General features: G+C 41.7%; 1 pseudogene; it reads right to left on the bottom strand.

Moving 5' to 3' along the window:
• Nucleotides 1-542: 542 nt before the first annotated feature.
• On the bottom strand, nucleotides 543-777 carry LOC102190233 (annotated as a pseudogene).
• Nucleotides 778-20,768: the final 19,991 nt, after the last annotated feature.

Genomic DNA, 20,768 nt, shown 5'->3' with positions numbered 1-20,768 from the left:
AAATTTTTTAAAAAATTTATTTGGTTGCACCAGGTCTTACTTGAGGCACATGGGATCTTTGTTGTGGCATGCAACATCTTCAGTTGTGGCATGCAGGATCTAGTTCCCTGAGCAGGGATTGAGCTCAGGCCTTCAACACTGGAGGCATGGTCAGCCCCTGGACCATCATAGAAGTCCCTATACCACATTTTTTAAATCCATGCACCTGTTGATAAATACTTAGGTTGTTTCTATATCTTAGATATTGTAAACAACGCTGCAATGAATATGGAGTACAGATATCTTTTCAAGATAAGTGATTTCATTTCCTTCAGATAACTATCCAAAAGTGGAACTGCTGGATCATATGATAGTTTTACTTACAAAAAAAATGTTTTTTTGAGGTCAACAAATTTACTGGTAATCACATGTCTCACAGAAAAAGGAAATGTAGCACCAGGTCAGATTATGTGAAAACAACAACAACAACAACAACTATATATATATATATATAAATTTGTCATGGTTGCTCTATCGACAACTGGGGGAGGCTCTGCCAGGTATCAGGTGTGGCAGTTGCGCTTGTCTGAGGCCCCTTTGCAGATGCAGCCCTGGGCACACTTGGCATAGTCCACGGGGCAGTAGGAACAGCAGCTCTTCTTGCAGGAGGGGCATCTGCAGACCTTGCATGTGCAGGAGCCAGCACAGCTGCAGGAGCCGCTAGTGGTGGCAGGAGCAGTTGGGGTCCAATTGGAAGAAAGGCAAGGTCCGAGGTCCAAAGCAAGTGTAGAAGCACATCCCCTGGTCCAGTGGGAGGTGTACTTTAAAATTTTTGAGGAAACTCCACACTGCGTTTTTTTTTTTTTTTTATAGTGGTTGCACCAATTTACATTCCTGTCAACAGTGCACAGGGTTCTCTTTTATCCATACTCTCATCAACACTGGAGTACATTTTCTTAATAAATCATCTGAATATGAAGTTTTGTCTCAGTCTGCTGCTTCTGACTCAGGGCACTTGACCTTCGTTTGACTTCTTCCTTCCTTCCTTCTTTCATCCAGGTCTCTCTTCAGGTACCATCCTCTCTTTGAGGCTTTCCTGAACCCTAATATAAAATAGCATCCCTCTGCTCTTTCCGTCCCAATCTTGTTGCCTTCCATCTCAGTAACTTGCTCTGTTTCTCTTTCATAGCACTAAGGACTCTCTGAATTACATTCTTATCTTTATGTTTTGGCTATTCCCCTGGTGGCTGCTTCATGAGGGCAGGAACTTTGTCTTTTTTGTTATTGTTGCTCTGGAACACAGCCCCTAGTGGCACTCAATAAAAATCACTTAAATGAATTATTACTCTTTACTAGAGCAGGGAAATGTAATAGTAGAAATTCGGGATCAAAAGAACAAGATAAAAATTCTACTGTTAAAATTTATATTTTCCTGAAAATTTTATATAATCTTTAGAACTTTTCATATTTCTTGGTTTTCTCTTTTTTCATTTTGCAACTATTTTTCAGAAATAAATATTTTAATTAGTGTTGTATGGTCTCCTTATAGGAACCTCAAGTTCTTCCTAAGAACTTAACACCATTTTGGATGGTACAAATGAAAATAATTTGCACCAAAAAGAAGAATGGAATGATAGCTGTAGTCCTTATTTTCTGCAAGTTAGCTCTATAATCTTGGCCATCATACCCTTTTTGTGAAATGACTGGGTTGGGCTGGATCAACTGTTCTCAAACTTTAGTGTGCCAGGTAGATGAAAATTTCCTGACCCAACATAAGAATTTTTAATTCAGGAGGTCTGGGGTGGCCCTCAGCAATCTTCTATAATCATATTGAAAAATAAAATATTGCCTGCCATATCAGTAACACTGTATAATTGTAAGGAATTTGATTTAGGTCATACCTGAATGGTCTAGCAGTTTTCCCTACTTTCTTCAATTTGAGTCTGAATTTGGTAATAAGGAGTTCATGATCTGAGCCACAGTCAGCTTCTGATCATGTTTTTGTTGACTGTATAGAGCTTCTCCATCTTTGGCTGCAAAGAATATAATCAATCTGATTTTGGTGTTGACCATCTGGTGATGTCCATGTGTAGAGTCTTCTCTTGTGTTGTTGGAAGAGGGTGTTTGCTATGACCAGTGCATTTTCTTGGCAAAACTCTATTAGCCTTTGCCCTGCTTCATTCCGCATTCCAAGGCCAAATTTGCCTGTTACTCCAGGTGTTTCTTGATTTCCTACCTTTGCATTCCAGTCCCCTATAATGAAAAGGACATCTTTTTTTGTGTGTTAGTTCTAAAAAGGTCTTGTAGGTCTTCATAGGACCGTTCAGCTTCAGCTTCTTCAGTATTACTGATTGGGGCATAGACTTGGATAACTAATACATTGAATGGTTTGCCTTGGAGATGAACAGAGATCATTCTGTCGTTTTTGAGACTGCATCCAAGTACTGCGTTTCAGACTCTTTTGTTGACCAGGATGGCTACTCCATTTCTTCTGAGGGATTCCTGCCTGCAGTAGTAGATGTAACGGTCATCTGAGTTAAATTCACCCATTCCAGTCCATTTTAGTTCGCTGATTCCTAGAATGTCTTGCCATCTCTTGTCTCCAACATCCGCTGGATCATGGAAAAAGCAATAGAGTTCCAGAAAAACATCAATATCTGCTTTATTGACTATGCCAAAGCCTTTGGCTGTGTGCATCACAATGAACTGTGGAAAATTCTGAAAGAGATGGGAATACCAGACCACCTGACCTGACTCTTGAGAAATCTGTATGCAGGTCAGGAAGCAACAGTTAGAACTGGACATGGAACAACAGACTGGTTCCAAATAGGAAAAGGAGTACATCAAGGCTGTATATTGTCACCCTGCTTATTTACTTATATACAGAGTACATCATGAGAAATGCTGGTCTGGAAGAAACACAAGCTGGAATCAAGATTTCTGGGAGAAATATCAATAATCTCAGATATGCAAATGACACCACCCTTATGGCAGAAAGTGAAGAGGAACTAAAAAGCCTCTTGATGAAAGTGAAAGAGGAGAGTGAAAAAGTTGGCCTAAAGCTCAACATTAAGAAAACGAAGATCATGGCATCTGGTCCCATCACTTCATGGGAAATAGATGGGGAAACAGTGGAAACAGTGTCAGACTTTATATTTTGGGGCTCCAAAATCACTGCAGATGGTGACTGCAGCCAAGAAATTAAAAGACGCTTACTCCTTGGAAGAAAAGTTATGACCAACCTAGATAGCACAATCAAAAGCAGAGACATTACTTTGCCGACTAAGGTCCATCTAGTCAAGGCTATGGTTTTTCCTGTGGTCATGTATGGATGTGAGAGTTGGACTGTGAAGAAGGCTGAGCACCGAAGAATTGATGCCTTTGAACTGTGGTGTTGGAGAAGGCTCTTGGGAGTCCCTTGGACTGCAAGGAGATCCAACCAGCCCATTCTGAAGGAGGTCAGCCCTGGGATTTCTTTTGAAGGAATGATGCTAAAGCTGAAACTCCAGTACTTTGGCCACCTCATGTGAAGAGTTGACTCATTGGAAAAGACTCTGATGCTGGGAGGGATTGGGGGCAGGAGGAGAAGGGGATGACAGAGGATGAGATGGCTGGATGGCATCACTGACTCAATGGACGTGAATCTGGGTGAACTCCGGGAGTTGGTGATGGACAGGGAGGCGTGCTGCGATTCATGGGGTCGCAAAGAGTTGCACACGACTGAACAACTGAACTGAACTGAACTGATTGTAGCCACTGATCAGTGATTGTAGCCACCAGCTGTGGTAAGCTAGTGAGCCCTGAAGGTACTCAGGAAGGAGACAAAGAACAGATTGCAGCCACTCTCCGTGGCAAGCCCTGAGGAAACTCGAGATATGAAAACACAGGCGCCTGGCCCCAGAGAGCTGAGGTGCACTTCAAAGGAATGATTTCAGTATCTAGACTCTTGTATCTTCCCATGCATAGAAAAGCACCAAATTCCTTAACTTGACATATTTGGTTGTCTTTAATTAACAATAATCTTTTGATGTTCAAACTTCTGCCCTTTCTTGCAAAACTCCTATATATCCTGGCTTCCGCTCACCTCTTTGGAATAATTCTCTCAGGGTTATTTGAGATGCTGCCTTCTGGGCTTGAAGTCCTAAGAATTCCTGTCAAGCATAACATAACTTTCAACTTTAAGGTTGCGCATAATTGTTTAGTGTACAATACCAAAGCCAGGTGACTTAGAGAGTGTCTGTAAACCACACTTTTAGAAAAAACTGGGTAAGATATTCATTTATTATGACCATCATTCCACAGACATTAATTGAGCATCTACTATGTGCTCTGCTCTGTGTTCTAGAGCCTGTGGATATAGCCATGAACAAAATAAACCAATCTATAGTCATCTGGAGCTTCATTCAAAAGTCTGTGCATGAGTGTGTGTGTGTCTGTAGACCCTAACTTTGCTCACTCTCTCCTTGATCCCTGCTCCCAGTGGCCACAAGGGCTTGCTGGGTGGGGGCAGCCACCAAAGAGGGGGAGCAAGTCTGTGAATCTAAATGTCTTGGGCCAATTGGGAGGAGGGGGAGACAGCCGGACGGTGTCCAAAGAGGAACAGTAGTGAAAAATCTCAACATGGAAAATGCCTGGGATGAGAATGAAGGAGGGAACCAGGCCTCTGTGCAGAGTAGAAAGGAATCATGTCATTTAGGAGCGGGGCCAGGCCAGAAGCCTGAAGCAATTCAAGCTGGGGTAGGACTAGATGACTTGTCCCTGGTTTTGACAGGCCATATCCAGCAGGCATAGTGATCACAATAAAGAGGGAGAGGATGTGGACAAGTACATAGGGCAGATGAAGGAAATCAGGGGAAAGATTAGGGAGCAGCAATGGTACAGTTTTCAACTTCTGAGCCTGACAGTCATCATGACTTCTGCCTTATACCTAAGAATGCTAACTTTCCCCCTCAGGTTATAATGAGGCTTCTGCTCTACAAGTTTGTAGCTCTGTGATCAACCAGACCACCTGACCTGCCTCTTGAGAAATCTGTATGCAGGTCAGGAAGCAACAATTAGAACTGGACATGAAGCAGACTGGTTCCAAATAGGAAAAGGAGTACATCAAGGCTGTATATTGTCCCCGTGCTTATTTAACTTATATGCAGAGTACATCATGAGAAACGCTGAGCTGGATGAAGCACAAGCTGGAATCAAGATTGCTGGGAGAAATATCAATAACCTCAGATATGCAGATGACACCACCCTCATGGCAGAAAGTGAAGAGGAACTAAAGAGCCTCTTGATGAAAGTGGAAGAGGACAGTGAAAAAGTTGGCTTAAAGCTCAACATTCAGAAAACAAAGATCATGGCAAAGATCTTTGCCAAAGATCACTTCATGGCAAATAGATGGGGAAACAGTGGAAATAGTGACAGACTTTGTTTTTTTGTGCTCCCAAATCACTGCAGATGGTGACTGCAGCCATGAAATTATTTTTATTTATTTATTTTTATCTTAATTGGAGGCTAATTACTTTATAATATTGTGGTGGTTTTTGCCATACGTTCACATGAATCAGCCACGGGTGTACATGTGTTCTCCATCCAGACCCTCCCTACTACCTCCCTCCCCATCCCATCTCTCTGGGTCATCCCAGTGCACCAGCCCTGAGCACCCTGCCTCATCCATCGAATCTGGGCTAGCAATCTATTTCACCTAAGATAATATACAAGTTTCAACGCTATTCTTTCAAATCATCTTAGCCTCGCCTTCTCCCACAGAGTCCAAAGTCTGTTATTTACATCTGTGTCTCTTTTGCTGTCTCGCATATAGGGTCATCATTACCATCTTTCTAAATTCCATATATATATACGATATTATACTGCATTGGTGTTTTTCTTTCTGGCTTACTTCGCTCTGTATAATAGGCTCCAGTTTCATCTGTCTCATTAGAACTGATTCAAATGTATTCTTTTCAATAGCTGAGTAATGTTCCATTGTGTATATGTACCATATCTTTCTTATCTATTCATCTGCCAATGGATATCTAGGTTGCTTCCATGTCCTGGCTATTGTAAACAGTGCCACAGTGAACATTGAGGTACACATGTCTCTTTCAATTCTGGTTTCCTCAGTGTGTATGCCCAGCAGTGGGATTGCTGGGTCGTATGGCAGTTCTATTCCAGCTTTTTAAGGAATCTCCACACTGTTCTCCACAGTGGCTGTATTAGTTTGCATTCCCACCAACAGTGTAAGAGGGTTCCTTTTTCTCTGTACCCTCTCCAGCATTTATTGTTTGTAGGCTTTTTGATAGCAGACATTCTGACCTGTGTGAGGTGGTACCTCATTGTGGTTTTGATTTGCATTTCTCTGATAATGAGCGATGTTGAGCAACTTTTCATGTGTTTGTTAGCCATCTGTATGTCTTCTTTGGATAAATGTCTGTTTAGTTCTTTGGCCCATTGTTTGATTGGGTCACTTATTTTTCTGGAATTGAACTGCAGGAGTTGCTTGTATATTTTTGAGATTAACCCTTTGTCAGTTGCTTCATTTGCTATTATTTTCTCCCGTTCTGAAGGCTGTCTTTTCACCTTGCCCTTAGTTTCCTTTGTTATGCAGAAGCTTTTAAGTTTAATTAGGTCCCATTCGTTTATTTTTGCTTTTATTTCCAATATTCTGGGAGGTGAGTCATAAAGGATCCTGCTGTGATTTATGTCAGAGAGTGTTTTCCCTATATTTTCCTCTAGGAATTTTATGGTTTCTGGTCTTACATTTAGATCTTTAATCTATTTTGAATTTATTTTTGTGTATGGTGTTAGAAAGTGTTCTAGTTTCATTCTTTTACAAGTGGTTGATCAGTTTTCCCAGCACCACTTGTGAAAGAGATTGTCTTTTCTCCACTGTATATTCTTGCCTCCTTTGTCAAAGATACGGTAAAGAGAGGTATGTGGATTTATCTCTGGGCTTTTTGTTTTGTTCCATTGATCTATGTTTCTGTCTTTGTGCCAGTAACATACTGTCTTGATGACTATTGCTATGTAGTATAGCCTGAAGTCAGGCAGGTTGATTCCTCCAGTTCCATTCTTCTTTTTCAGGATTGTTTTGGCTATTTGAGGTTTTTTTTTTTTTTTTTTTTTTTTTTTTTGTAATTCCATACAAATTGTGAAATTATTTGTTCTAATTCTCTGAAAAATATCGTTGGTAGCTTGATAGGGATTGCATTGAATCTATAAGATTGCTTTGGTAGTACACTCATTTTCACTATATTGATTCTTCTGACCCACAAACATGATATATTTCTCCATCTATTTGTGTCATCTTTGATTTCTTTCATCAGTGTTTTATAGTTTTCTATATGTAGGTCTTCTGTTTCTTTAGGTAGCTGTATTCCTAGCATTTTATTCTTTTTGTTGCAATGGTGAATGGGATTGTTTCCTTAATTTCTCTTTGGGTTTTCTCATTGTTAGTATATAGGAATGCAAGGGATTTTTTCTGTGTTGATTTTATATCCTGCAACTTTACTGTATTCATTAATTAGCTCTAGTAATTTTCTGGTGGAGTCTTTAGGGTTTTCTATGTAGAGGATCATGTCATCTGCACACAGCGAGAGTTTTACTTCTTCTTTTCCAATCTGGATTCCTTTTACTTCTTTTTCTGCTCTGATTGCTGTGGCCAAAACTTCCAAAACTATGCTGAATAGTAGTGGTGAGAGTGGGCATCCCTCTCTTGTTCCTGACTTTAGGGGAAATGCTTTCTATTTTTCACTATTGAGGATGTTTGCTGTGGGTTTATCATATATGATTTTTATTATGTTGAGGTATGTTCCTTCTATGCCTGCTTTCTGAAGGGTTTTTTTTTTTAAAATCATAAATGGATGTTGAATTTTGTCAAAGGCTTTCTCTGCATCTATTGAGATAATCATATGATTTTAATCTTTTAATTTGTTAATGTGGTATATCACATTGATTGATTTGCAAATATTGAAGAATCCTTGCATCTCTGGGATAAAGCCCACTTGGTCATGGTGTATGATCTTTTTAATATATTGTTGGATTCTGTTTGCTAGAATTTTGTTAAGGATTTTTGTATCTATGTTCATCAGTGATATTGGCCTGTAGTTTTCTTTTTTGGTGGCATCTTTGTTTGGTTTTGGTATTAGGATTATGATAGCCTCATAGAATGAGTTTGGAAGTTTACCTTCCTCTGCAATTTTCTGGAAGAGTTTGAGTAGGATAGATGTTAGCCCTTCTCTAAATTTTTGGTAGAATTCAGCTGTGAAGCCATGTGATCCTGGGCTTTTGTTTGTTAGAAGATTTCTGATTATGGTTTCAAGATCTGTGCTTGTGATGGGTCTGTTAAGATTTTCTATTTCTTCCTGGCTCAGTTTTGGAAAGTTATACTTTTCTAAGCATTTGTCCATTTCTTCCAAGTTGTCCATTTTACTGGCACATAGTTGCTGATCAGTTCAGTTCAGTTCAGTTCAGTCACTCAGTCGTGTCTGACTCTTTGCGACCCCATGAATCGCAGCACGCCAGGCCTCCCTGTCCATCACCAGCTCCTGGAGTTCACTCAGACTCATGTCCATCGAGTCAGTGATGCCATCCAGCCATCTCATCCTCTGTCGTCCCTTTCTCCTCCTGTCCCCAATCCCTCCCAGCATCAGAGTCTTTTCCAATGAGTCAACTCTTCGCATGAGGTGGCCAAAGTACTGGAGTTTCAGCTTTAGCATCATTCCTTCCAAAGAACACCCAGGGCTGATCTCCTTCAGAATGGACTGGTTGGATCTCCTTGCAGTCCAAGGGACTCTCAAGAGTCTTCTCCAACACCACAGTTCAAAAACATCAATTCTTCGGTGCTCAGCTTTCTTCATAGTCCAACTCTCACATCCATACATGGCCACAGGAAAAACTATAGCCTTGACTAGATGGACCTTTGTTGGCAAAGTAATGTCTCTGCTGACAGTAGTCTCTTATGATCCTTTGTATTTCTGTGTTGTCTGTTGTGATTTCTCCATTTTCATTTCTAATTTTGTTGATTTGATTCTTCTCCCTTTGTTTCTTGATGAGTCTGGCTAATGGTTTGTCTATTTTATTTATCTTCTTGAAGAACCAGCTTTTAGCTTTGTTTATTTTTGCTACGTTCTCTTTTGTTTCTTTTGCATTTATTTCTGCCCTAATTTTTGTGATTTCTTTCCTTCTACTAGCCCTGGGGTTCTTAATTTCTTTCTTTTTTAGTTGTTTTAGGTGTAGAGTTAGGTTATTGATATCTCTCCTGTTTCTTGTATTGCTATGAACCTTCCCCTTAGCACTGCTTTTACTGAATCTCATAGGTTTTGGATTGTTGTGTTTTCATTCTCATTCATCTTTATGCATATTTTGATTTCTTCTGTGATTTGTTGGTTATTCAGAAGTGTGTTGTTTAGCTTCCATATGTTTGTATTTTTCATATATTTTTTTCCTGTAGTTGACATCAAATCTTACCACATTACGATCAGAAAAGATGCTCAAGGTGATTTTGATTGTTTTGAATTTACCAAGGCTAGATTTATGGCCCATGATGTGTTCTATCCTGGAGAAGGTTCCATGTGCACTTGAGAAAAAGGTGAAATTCATTGCTTTAGGGTGAAATGTCCTATAGATATCAATTAGGTCTAACTGGTCCATTTTATCATTAAAATTTGTGTTTCCTTGCTAATTTTCTGTTTAGTTGATCTATCCATAGGTGTGAGTGGGGTATTAAAGTCTCCTGCTGTTATTGTGTTACTGTTAATTTCCCCTTTCATATTTGTTAGCATTTGGCTTACATATTACAGTGCTCCTATGTTGGGTGCATATAAATTTATAATTGCTATATCTTCTCAGATTGATCCTTTGATCAGTATGTAGTGTCCTTCTTTGTCTCTTTTCACTGCCTTTATATCAAAGCCTATTTTATCTGACATAAGTATTGCTACTCCTGCTTTCTTATGGTCTCCATTTGTGTGAAATATCTTTTTCCATCCCTTAACTTTCAGTCTGTATGTGTCCCTAGGTTTGAGGTGGGTCTCTTGTAGACAGCATATATAGGGGTCTTGTTTTTTTATCCATTCAGCAGGTCTTTATCTTTTGCTTGGGGAATTCAACCCATTTACATTTAAAGTAATTATTGATAAGTATAATCCCAATTGCCATTTACTTTGCTGCCTTAATCCTTTTCTGTGTTTCCTGTCTACAGAAGATCCTTTAGCATTTGTTGGAGAGCTGGTTTGGTGGTGTTGAATTCTCTCAGCTTTTGCTTATCTGTAAAGCTTTTGATTTTTCCCTTCATATTTGAATGAGATCCTTGCTGGGTACAGTAATCTGTGTTGTAGGTTTTTCTCTTTCATCACTTTAAGTATGCCCTGCCATTCCTTTCTGGCCTAAAGGGTTTCTATTGAAAGATCAGATTTTATTCTTATGGGGATCCCCTTGTGGGTTAATTGTTGTTTTTCCCTTGCTGGTTTTAATATTTGTTCTTTGTGTTTGATCTTTGTTAATTTGATTAATATGTGTCTTGGGGTGTTTCACCTTGGGTTTATCCTGTTTGGGACTCTCTGGGTTTCTTGGACTTGGGTGGCTATTTCCTTCCTCATTTTAGGGAAGTTTTCAACTATTATCTCCTCAAGGATTTTCTCATGGTCTTTCTTTTTGTCTTCTTCTTCTGTGACTCCTATGACTTGAATGTTGGGGTGTTTGACATTGTCCCAGAGGTCTCTGAGGTTATCCTCATTTAATTCTTTTTCTCCTCTCTGTTTCATTTATTTCCACCTTTCTATCTTACACCTCACTTGTCCTATCTTCTGCCTCAGTTATTCTACTGTTGCTTCTCTCCAGAGTGCTTTTGATCTCAGCTATTGCATTATTCATTATATACTGACTCTTTTTTATTTCTTCTAGGTCCTTGTTAAACTTTTCTTGCACCTTCTCAATCCTTGTCTCCAGACTATTTATCTGTAACCCCATTTTGTTCTCAAAATTTTGGATCATTTTTACTATCATTATTCTGAATTCTTTTTCAGTTTGACTCCCTATCTCCTCCTCTTTTGTTTGGTTTAGTGGGCTTTTATCCTGTTCCTTTACCTGCTGCATATTTCTCTGCCTTTTCATCTTGTTTAGGTTACTGTGTTTGGGTGGCCTTTCTGTATGCTGGAAGTTTGTGGTTCCTCTTTATTGTGGAGGCTCCTCCCTGTGGGTGGGGTTGGATGAGTGGCTTGTCAAGGTTTCCTGGTTAGGGAAGCTTGAGTTGGTGTTCTGGTGGGTGGAGCTGGATCTCTTCTCTCTGGAGTGTAGTGAAGTGTCCAGTAGTGAGTTCTGAGGTGTCTCTGGGTTTGGTGTGACTTTTGGCCACCTGTATTTTTGTGCTTAGGGTTATGTTCCCGCTTTATTGGAGAATTAGCTTGGTATGTCTGGCTCTGAAACTTGTTGGCTCTTGGGTGGAGCTTGGTTTCAGTGTATATATGGAGGCTTTTGGATGAGCTTCTGTTGATTAATGGTCCCTGGAGTCAGATTTCTGGTGCTCTCAAGTTTTGGTTTTAGGCCTCCTGCCTCTGGCTTTCAGTCTGGTTCTTGTAGTAGCATCAAGACTTCTCCATCCATACAGCACCGATGACAAAACATCTAGGTTAATGATGAAACGATTCTCCACAGTGAGGGACACCCAGAGAGGTTCACAGAGTTACATGAAGAAGAGAAGAGGGAGGAGGGAGATAGAGCTGACCAGGAGAAGAAGAAGTGGAGTCAAAAGGGGAGAGAGCAGTCTAGGCAGTAATCAATTTCCTATTTGCTCTCCACAGTCTGGAACACTCAGAGAGGTTCATGGAGTTCCATAGAGAAAAGAAAAGGGAGGAAGGAGATAGAGGTGACCAGGAGAAGAGGAGGGAGAATCAAAAGGAGAGAGACCAATCTAGCCTGTAATCAGTTCCCTAAGTTTTCTCCACAGCCTGGAACACCCAAAGACACAAAGACACAAAAACATAGAGTTAAGTAGAGAAGAGAAGGGGGAGGGAGGAGATAGAGGTGACCTGAGGGAGAAAAATGAGAGTCAAAAGGGGAGAGAGCAATAAAATGGGTCCTGAAGATTGGATTCCTAAAAGTACAAAATTGATAACAAATACCAAAAAGCAAGGTTTAGAAATCTAGAGTAGAGGTTAGACATTCAAAAATACAATATTAAAAAAAAACAAAGTCACAAAAGTTATATAAAAAATATGAAATTTCCTTTAAAAATAGGGTCCTTTTTCTCAAGGTAATAGTAGGTTTTAAAAATGAAAATGAAAGGATTAATAAAGAAATTAAAAATTAAAAAAATTAAAAATAAATTAAAAAATGATAATTGTAAAATATATCTAGGAATTTCTCTGGAGATGTTGAGGACAGTGTGTGGTTAGTTCATTTTCAGATAGTTCCTTGTTTCACCTTTTACTTCTTCTCAAGGTCTATAGGTCCCTTCCAATGTAGTCAGTGTTAACTACAGGGTTTTAATCTGTTGCACCTGTCACTTCCAGAGCTGTTCCCTCTTCTTTGTTTATTTTGGCTTCCTCTGTTTGCAAGCCTCTTCAGTATCAAGAGGGCAAATGTGGTCATTTATTTAGGCTCACTTGTTCAATTGTGCTGTGAGGAGGGAGGAACCCTGCATACAATTATCACTTGCGTATGTGGGGAGTGCTCACAGTCTGGGTCACACTGGATTTGCCCCCACTCATGGCATTTGAGTTTCCTGGTCTACACTGCTTAGGCCTCAGGTTGGTCTGCTGGGAACTGTCTGAGGCGGCCCTGCGTTGCGTGTACTTCCCAGATCTATGCTGTTCAGGTTCAGGTTCTCGGGTGCTCCACAAAGGGACAGACTCAGTTGGGCCTGCATTTTGTGCTCTTCCCAGGCCAGAGCAGCTCAGGCGACCAGGTGCTTGGCGAGCGCACACTCCCCAGGTGAGGTGCGTCTTATCCCCTCCCCGTCCCAGCCACTTGGTTTCCTGGGTGCGCAGCTGCGTCTCAGGTGTGCCGTGTGTCTCTTCTGGGGAGCTGATCTCTGACTGCGACCTTCCTGACGGATGTCAACCGTCCAGGATCCCACGAAGACTTGGTTAGCGACTGAGAGCCTGCTCGCAGTTTGGTAGGGGATGCCATCTCTGGAGCCGAGTTTGCCCCTTTCCTTCCAGCTCTGGCTGGCACCTGCCTGCCTCCCTGCCTCTGGCGGGGGATGGGCCGGTCCGCTGCCTGATAACTCTCCTCTGGTATTTGCTCAGTCCTTTGTAATGTGGTTGGGCCGGGCAGTGCCTTCAGTTCACTTCAGTTCAGTCGCTCAGTCGTGTCCGACTCTTTGCGACCACATAAATCACAGCACGCCAGGCCTTCCTGTCCATCACCAACTCCCAGAGTTCACTCAGACTCACGTCCATCAAGTCAGTGATGCCATCCAGCCATCCCATCCTCTGTCGTCCCCTTCTCCTCCTGCCCCCAATCTCTCCCAGCATCAGAGTCTTTCCAATAAGTCAACTCTTTGCATGAAGTGGCCAAAGTACTGGAGTTTCAGCTTTAGCATCATTCCTTCCAAAGAAATCGCAGGGCTGATCTCCTTCAGAATGGACTGATTGGACTCTTTGCAGTCCAAGGGACTCTCAAGAGTCTTCTCCAACACCACAGCTCAAAAGCATCAATTCTTCGGCGCTTAGCCTTCTTCACAGTTCAACTCTCGCATCCATACATGATCACAGGAAAAACCATAGCCTTGACTAGATGGACCTTAGTCGGCAAAGTAATGTCTCTGCTTTTGAATATACTGTCTAGGTTGCTCATAACTTTTCTTCCAAGGAGTAAGCATCTTTTAATTTCATGGCTGCAGTCACCATCTGCAGTGATTTTGGAGCCCCAAAATATAAAGTCTGACACTGTTTCCACTGTTTCCCCATCTATTTCCCATGAAGTGATGGGACCAGATGCCATGATCTTCGTTTTCTTAATGTTGAGCTTTAGGCCAACTTTTTCACTCTCCTCTTTCACTTTCATCAAGAGGCTTTCTAGTTCCTCTTCACTTTCTGCCATAAGGGTGGTGTCATCTGCATATGTGAGGTTAGTGATATTTCTTCCAGCAATCTTGATTTCAGCTTGTGCTTCTTCCAGCCCAGCGTTTCTCATGATGTACTCTGCATAGAAGTTAAATAAGCAGGGTGACAATATACAGCCTTGATGTACTCCTTTTCCTATTTGGAACCAGTCTGTTGTTCCATGTCCAGTTCTAACAGCTGCTTCTTGACCTGCATACAGGTTTCTCAAGAGGCAAGTCAGGTGGCCTGGTATTCCCATCTCTTTCAGAATGTTCCACAGTTTATTGTGATCCACAGAGTCAAAGGATTTGGCATAGTCAATAAAGCAGAAATAGATGTTTTTTCTGGAACTCTCTCACTTTTTCCATGATCCAGCAGATGTTGGCAATTTGATCTCTGGTTCCTCTACCTTTTCTAAAACCAGCTTGAACATCAGGAAGTTCATGGTTCACGGTATCGCTGAAGCCTGGCTTGGAGAATTTTGAGCATTACTTTACTAGCGTGTGAGATGAGTGCAATTGTGCGGTAGTTTGAGTATTCTTTGGCGTTGCCTTTCTTTGGGATTGGAATGAAAACTGACCTTTTCCAGTCCTGTGGCCACTGCTGAGTTTTCCAAATTTGCTGGCATATTGAGTGCAGCACTTTCACAGCATCATCTTTCAGGATTTGAAGCAGCTCAGCTGGAATTCCATCACCTACACTAGCTTGGTTCGTAGTGATGCTTTCCAAGGCCCACTTGACTTCACATTCCAGGATGTCTGGCTCTAGATGAGTGATCACACCATCATGATTATCTGGTCATGAAGATCTTTTTTGTAGAGTTCTTCTGTGTATTCTTGCCACCTCTTCTTAATATCTTCTGCTTCTGTTAGGTCCAGACCATTTCCGTCCTTTTTCGAGCCCATCTTTGCATGAAATGTTCCCTTGGTATCTCTAATTTTCTTGAAGAGATCTCTAGTCTTTCCCATTCTGTTCTTTTTCTCTATTTCTTTGCATTGATTGCTGAAGAAGGCTTTCTTATCTCTTCTTGCTATTCTTTGAAACTCTGCATTCAGACGCTTATATCTTTCCTTTTCTCCTTTGCTTTTGCCTCTCTTCTTTCACAGCTATTTGTAAGGCCTCCCCAGACAGCCATTCGCTTTTTTGCATTTCTTTTCCATGGGGAGGGTCTTGATCCCTGTATTCTGTACAATGTCATGAACCTCATTCCATAGTTCATCAGGCACTCTATCAGATCTAGGCCCTTAAATCTATTTCTCACTTCCACTGTATAGGCATAAGGGATTTGATTTAGGTCATACCTGAATGGTCGAGTGGTTTTCCCTACTTTCTTCATTTGAGTCTGAATTTGGTAATAAGGAGTTCATGATCTGAGCCACAGTCCACTCCTGGTCTTGTTTTTGTTGACCGTATAGAGCTTCTCCATCTTTGGCTGCAAAGGATATAATCAATCTGATTTTGGTGTTGACCATCTGGTGATGTCCATGGGTAGAGTCTTCTCTTGTGTTGTTGGAAGAGGGTGTTTGCTAAGACCAGTGCATTTTCTTGGCAAAACTCTATTAGTCTTTGCCCTGCTTCATTCTGCATTCCAAGGCCAAATTTGGCCTGTTACTCCAGGTGTTTCTTGACTTCCTACTTTTGCATTCCAGTCCCCTGTAATGAAAAGGACATCTTTTTTGGGTGTAGTTCTAAAAGGTCTTGTAGGTCTTCACAGGACCGTTCAACTTCAGCTTCTTCAGCATTACTGGTTGGAGCATAGACTTGGATAACTGATATATTGAATGGTTTGCCTTGGAGACGAACAGAGTCATTCTGTCGTTTTCGAGATTGCATCCAAGTCCATTTTGGACTCTTTTGTTGACCATGATGGCTACTCCATTTCTTCTGAGGGATTCCTGCCCACAGTAGTAGATATCATGGTCATCTGAGTTAAATTCACCCATTCCAGTCTATTTTAGTTCGCTGATTCCTAGAATGTCAACGTTCACTCTTGCCATCTCCTGTTTGACCAGTTCCAATTTGCCTCGATTCATGGACCTGACATTCCAGGTTCCTATGCAATATTGCTCTTTACAGCATCGGACCTTGCTTCTATCACATCACATCCACAGCTGGGTATTGTTTTTGCTTGGCTTCATCCCGTCATTCTTTCTGGAGTTATTTCTCCACTGATCTCCAGTAGCATATTGGGCATGTACTGACCTAGGGAGTTCCTCTTTCAGTATCAAATCATTTTGCTTTTTCATACTGTTCATGGGGTTCTCAAGGCAAGAATACTGAAGTGGTTTGCCATTCCCTTCTCCAGTGAACCACATTCTGTCAGACCTCTCCACCATGACCCGCCCGGCTTGAGTTGCCCCGTGGGCATGGCTTGGTTTCACTGAGTTAGACAAGGCTGTGGTCCTAGTGTGATTAGCTTGACTTGTTTTCTGTGAGTATGGTTTCAGTGTGTCTGCCCTCTGATGCCCTCTTGCAACATCTACCATCTTGCTTGGGTTTCTCTTACTTTGGGTGTGGGGTATCTCTTCACGGCTGCTCCAGCAAAGCACAGCCACTGCTCCTTACCTTGGACGAGGAGTATCTCCTAACCTAAGGCTAGGTTAGGGCTTTTTGCGGGAAAGTACTCTCTCTCCCTCCCTCTCTCTTTTTTTTCCCCCATCTGTGGCTATCCGGTTTGGGTTGCTATCTCATGTTAGCTCCCTCAGATTGCCTCAGGGGATTCAGGCCCAGTCCTTACCCTAAAAGTGCAGCCCCCACCTCCCTGTTCAGCCCCCTGCTTGCTGGTGGAGGAGGCGAGCGTCTGGGCTACTTCTCCATTAGGAGTCGTAGTTGGACCCGTAATCTGTGGGTTTTATTTATTCATTTTTTCCTCCCAGTTGTGTTGCCCTCTGAGATTCCAAAACTCCCCACAGACCCTCCGGTGAGAGGTCTCCTGGTGTTTGGAAACTTCTTTTAAGACTCCTTCCCTGGGACAGTTCTCTGTCCCTAACTCTTTTGTCTCTATTTTTATCTCTTATATTTTGTCCTACCTCCTTTCGAAGACAATGGGCTGCCTTTCTGGGTGCCTGGTGTCCTCTGCCAGCATTCAGAAGTTGTTTTGTGGTATTTGCTCAGCGTTCAAATGATCTTTTCATGAATTTCTGGGGGAGAAAGTGTCTCCCTGTCCTATTCCTCCATCATCTTAGGGCCGCCTCCAGCCATGAAATTAAAAGATGCTTACTCCTTGGAAGAAAAGTTATGACCAACCTAGACATCATATTAAAAAGCAGGGACATTACTTTGGCAACAAAGGTCTGCCTAGTCAAGGCTATGGTTTTTTCCAATGGTCATGTATGGATGTGTGAGTTGGACTATAAAGAAAGGCTGAATGCTGAAGAATTGATGCTTTTGAACTGTGGTTTTGGAGAAGACTTTTGAGAGTCCCTTGGACTGCAAGGAGATCCAACCAGTCCAATCCTAAAGGAAATCAGTCCTGAATGCTCATTGGAAGGACTGAATGCTGAAGCTGAAACTCCAATATTTTGGCCACCTGAAGGCAGGAGGAGAAGGCGACCACAGAGGATAATATGGTTGGATGGCACCATCAACTCAATGGACATGAGTTTGAGTAAGCTCCGGCAGTTGGTGATGGAGTGGGAGGCCTGGCATGCTGCAGTCCATGGGGTCACAAAGAGTTTGGCACAACTGAGCAGCTGAACTGATCCTTTTCTGTAAACCTTTTGGTGTTTCTACTTACTAGTTTTTAACTGATTATTGTTGTGTCTCAGTGTTAAACTTTCTGTCCATCAGTTACAGGAAAAAATATTCTTTTCATAGTATGAAATTAGTGTTCAGTTCAGTTCAGTTGCTCAGTTGTGTCTGATTCTTCTCAGCATGCCAGGACCACAGCATGCCAGGCTTCCCTGTTCATCACCAACTCCCAGAGTTTATTCAAACTCATCTCCATTTATTTGGTGATGCCATCCAACCATCTCATCCCTTGTTGTCCCCATCTCCTCCAGCCTTCAATCTTTCCCAGCATCAGGGTCTTTTCAAATGAGTCAGCTCTTTGCATCAGGTGGCCAAAGTATTGAGTTTCAGCTTCAGTATCATTCTCTCCAAAGAAATCCCAGGGCTGATCTCCTTCAGGATGGACTGGTTTGATCTCCTTGCAGTCCAAGAGACTCTCAAGAGTCTTCTCCAACACCACAGTTCAAAAGCATCAATTCTTTGGCACTCAGCCTTTTTTGTAGTCCAACTCTCACATCCATACATGGCTATTGGAAAAACAATAGCCTTGACTAGACGGACCTTTGTTGGCAAAGTAATGTCTCTGCTTTTTTTTTTTATTTTATTTTATTCTTTTGCATTGACAGCCGACTTTATTGAAGTTTCACAATATTAAAGGCCTCTCTGTGGACTGGCTTAGCCAGCTAGGTGATTATCAATTTATCACCAGTCAAAACACAGATTCCTTCATGTCCAGTGTGGCATAACCACGTACCTTTAATCCAATCAAACTGGCATGAGCCTACTAGAGTGATTCTTGTAAGACGAAGGACAAAACATCAGTTAGGAACTTCTCGAATGAAATTATGCCTAAATTCATTGTTTGATAGAACGTTTTTCCAAAATCCTAGATCAAGAATTCACCACTCCCAAAGGAAATAGAGTCCAAGCTAGAGAGGCAGAATAGGGAGAATATCCAGTTCAGTTCAGTTCAGTTCAGTCGCTTGGTCGTGTCAACTCTTTGTGACCCCATGAATCGCAGCATGCAGGCCTCCCTGTCCATCACTAACTCCCAGAGTTCACTCAAACTCGACCATCGTGTCTCTGCTTTTTAATATGCTGTCTAGGTTGGTTATAACTTTTCTTCCAAGGAGTAAGCATCTTTAATTTCATGGCTACAGTCACCACCTGCAGTGATTTTGGAGCCCCCCCAAACAAGTCTGCCACTGTTTCCACTCTTTCCCCATCTATTTGCCATGACGTGATGGGACCGGATGCCATGATCTTTGTGTTCTGAATGTTGAGCTTTAAGCCAACTTTTTAACTCTCCTCTTTCACTTTCATCAAGAGGCTCTTTAGTTCTTCAGTTTCTTCCGTAAGGGTGGTGTCATCTGCATATCTGAGGTTACTGGTATTTCTCCTGGCAATCTTGATTCTAGCTGGTGTTTCATCCAGGCCAGGGTTTCTCTTGATATACTCCATATATAAGTTAAATAAGCAGGGTGACAATATACAGCCTTGATGTACTACTTTCCCGATTTGGAACCAGTCTGTTGTTCCATGTCCAGTTCTAACTGTTGCTTCCTGACCTGCATACAGATTTCTCAAGAGGCAGGTCAGGTGGTCTGGTATTCCAGCTCTTGAAGAATTTCCTGTAGTTTATTGTGATCCACACAGTCAAAGGCTTTGGCATAGTCAATATAAAGCAAAAACAGATGTTTTTCTGGAACTCTCTTGCTTTTTGATAATCAGCGGATGTTGGCATTTGATCTCTGGTTCCTCTACCTTTTCTAAAACCAGCTTGATCATGAGGAAGTTCATGGTTCACGTATTGCTGAAGCCTGGCTTGAAGAATTTTGAGCATTACTTTACTAGCATGTGAGATGAGTGCAATTGTGTGGTAGTTTGAGCATTCCTTGGCATTGCCTTGAAATTAGTGAAGCAGTTTAATAAGCAAAACAAACAAATAAAACCTCTGTGTGTGTTTGTGTGTGCATGTGGAAGTGTATAACAAGAGACACAAACAAAAACAACCCTTAAAAAATACCTAGTGTCAGATGAAGCTAAGTGCTAAAGAGAAAACTGAAGTAAGGTTGAGGCTAGAGGACTGATGGTGATTGGGCTGTAACCACCAAGACTCACTGAGATGGTGATATTGAGAACATGGAGTGAAAGATGAAACTGTTTAGGAGAAAGGCATTCCAAAGAGAGAAAGGGCTCTGAGGAGGGGCCTGACTGGTATACTGGAGGATGGGCAAGGAGTGGAGTGATGGGAGATGTTGTGGGGGCATCCTGAGAGTCCAGATCACACAGCGCCTTGTAGGTCTTCTTATAGTCTTAGGTTTTACTCTGAGCAGAATCGGAGACTAATGGAGGGAAAGAGACATGGCTTATTCTACTCTTTAAAAGATGCATTCTGCAGGACTTCCCTGGTGGTCCAGTGATTATGACTTCACCTTCCAATGCAGGAGGTACAGATTTGATCTTTGGTCAGGGAGCCAAGATCTCACGTGCCTCATGGCCAAAATGCCAAAACATAGAACAGATGTAGTGTTATAACAAATTCAATGAAGACTTTAAAAAACTTTGCTGGCTGGTCATTCACAAAAATTACAGTAGGTGGCAGACACACTCTATCAAAATCAATATCTGCAGCAGTTCTACTAAGGAACTAGTCAATTTTTGCAATGTCCCATTGCAAAAGGCTGTATATTTTCACCTGGCTTATTTAAATATACAGAGTACATCATGAGAAATGCTGGACTGGATGAAGCACAAGCTGGAATCAGGAATTGCCAGGAGAAATATCAATAACCTCAGATATACAGATGACACCACCCTTATGGCAGAAAGTAAAGAAGAACTAAAGAGCCTCTTGATGAAAGCGAAAGAGGAGAGTGAAAAAATTGGCTTAAAGCTCAACATTCAGAAAACTAAGATTGTGGCATTTGGTCCCACGGCATCTGATCTGGTCCCATCATTTCATGGCAAAGTAGATGGGGAAATAATGGAAACAGTGACAGATTTTATATTTGGGGCTTCAAA

The sequence above is a fragment of the Capra hircus genome, unplaced genomic scaffold, assembly GCF_001704415.2.
Source record: "Capra hircus breed San Clemente unplaced genomic scaffold, ASM170441v1, whole genome shotgun sequence".
Classification (NCBI taxonomy): Eukaryota; Metazoa; Chordata; class Mammalia; order Artiodactyla; family Bovidae; genus Capra; species Capra hircus.
This window is presented reverse-complemented; position numbering and strand designations above follow the sequence as displayed.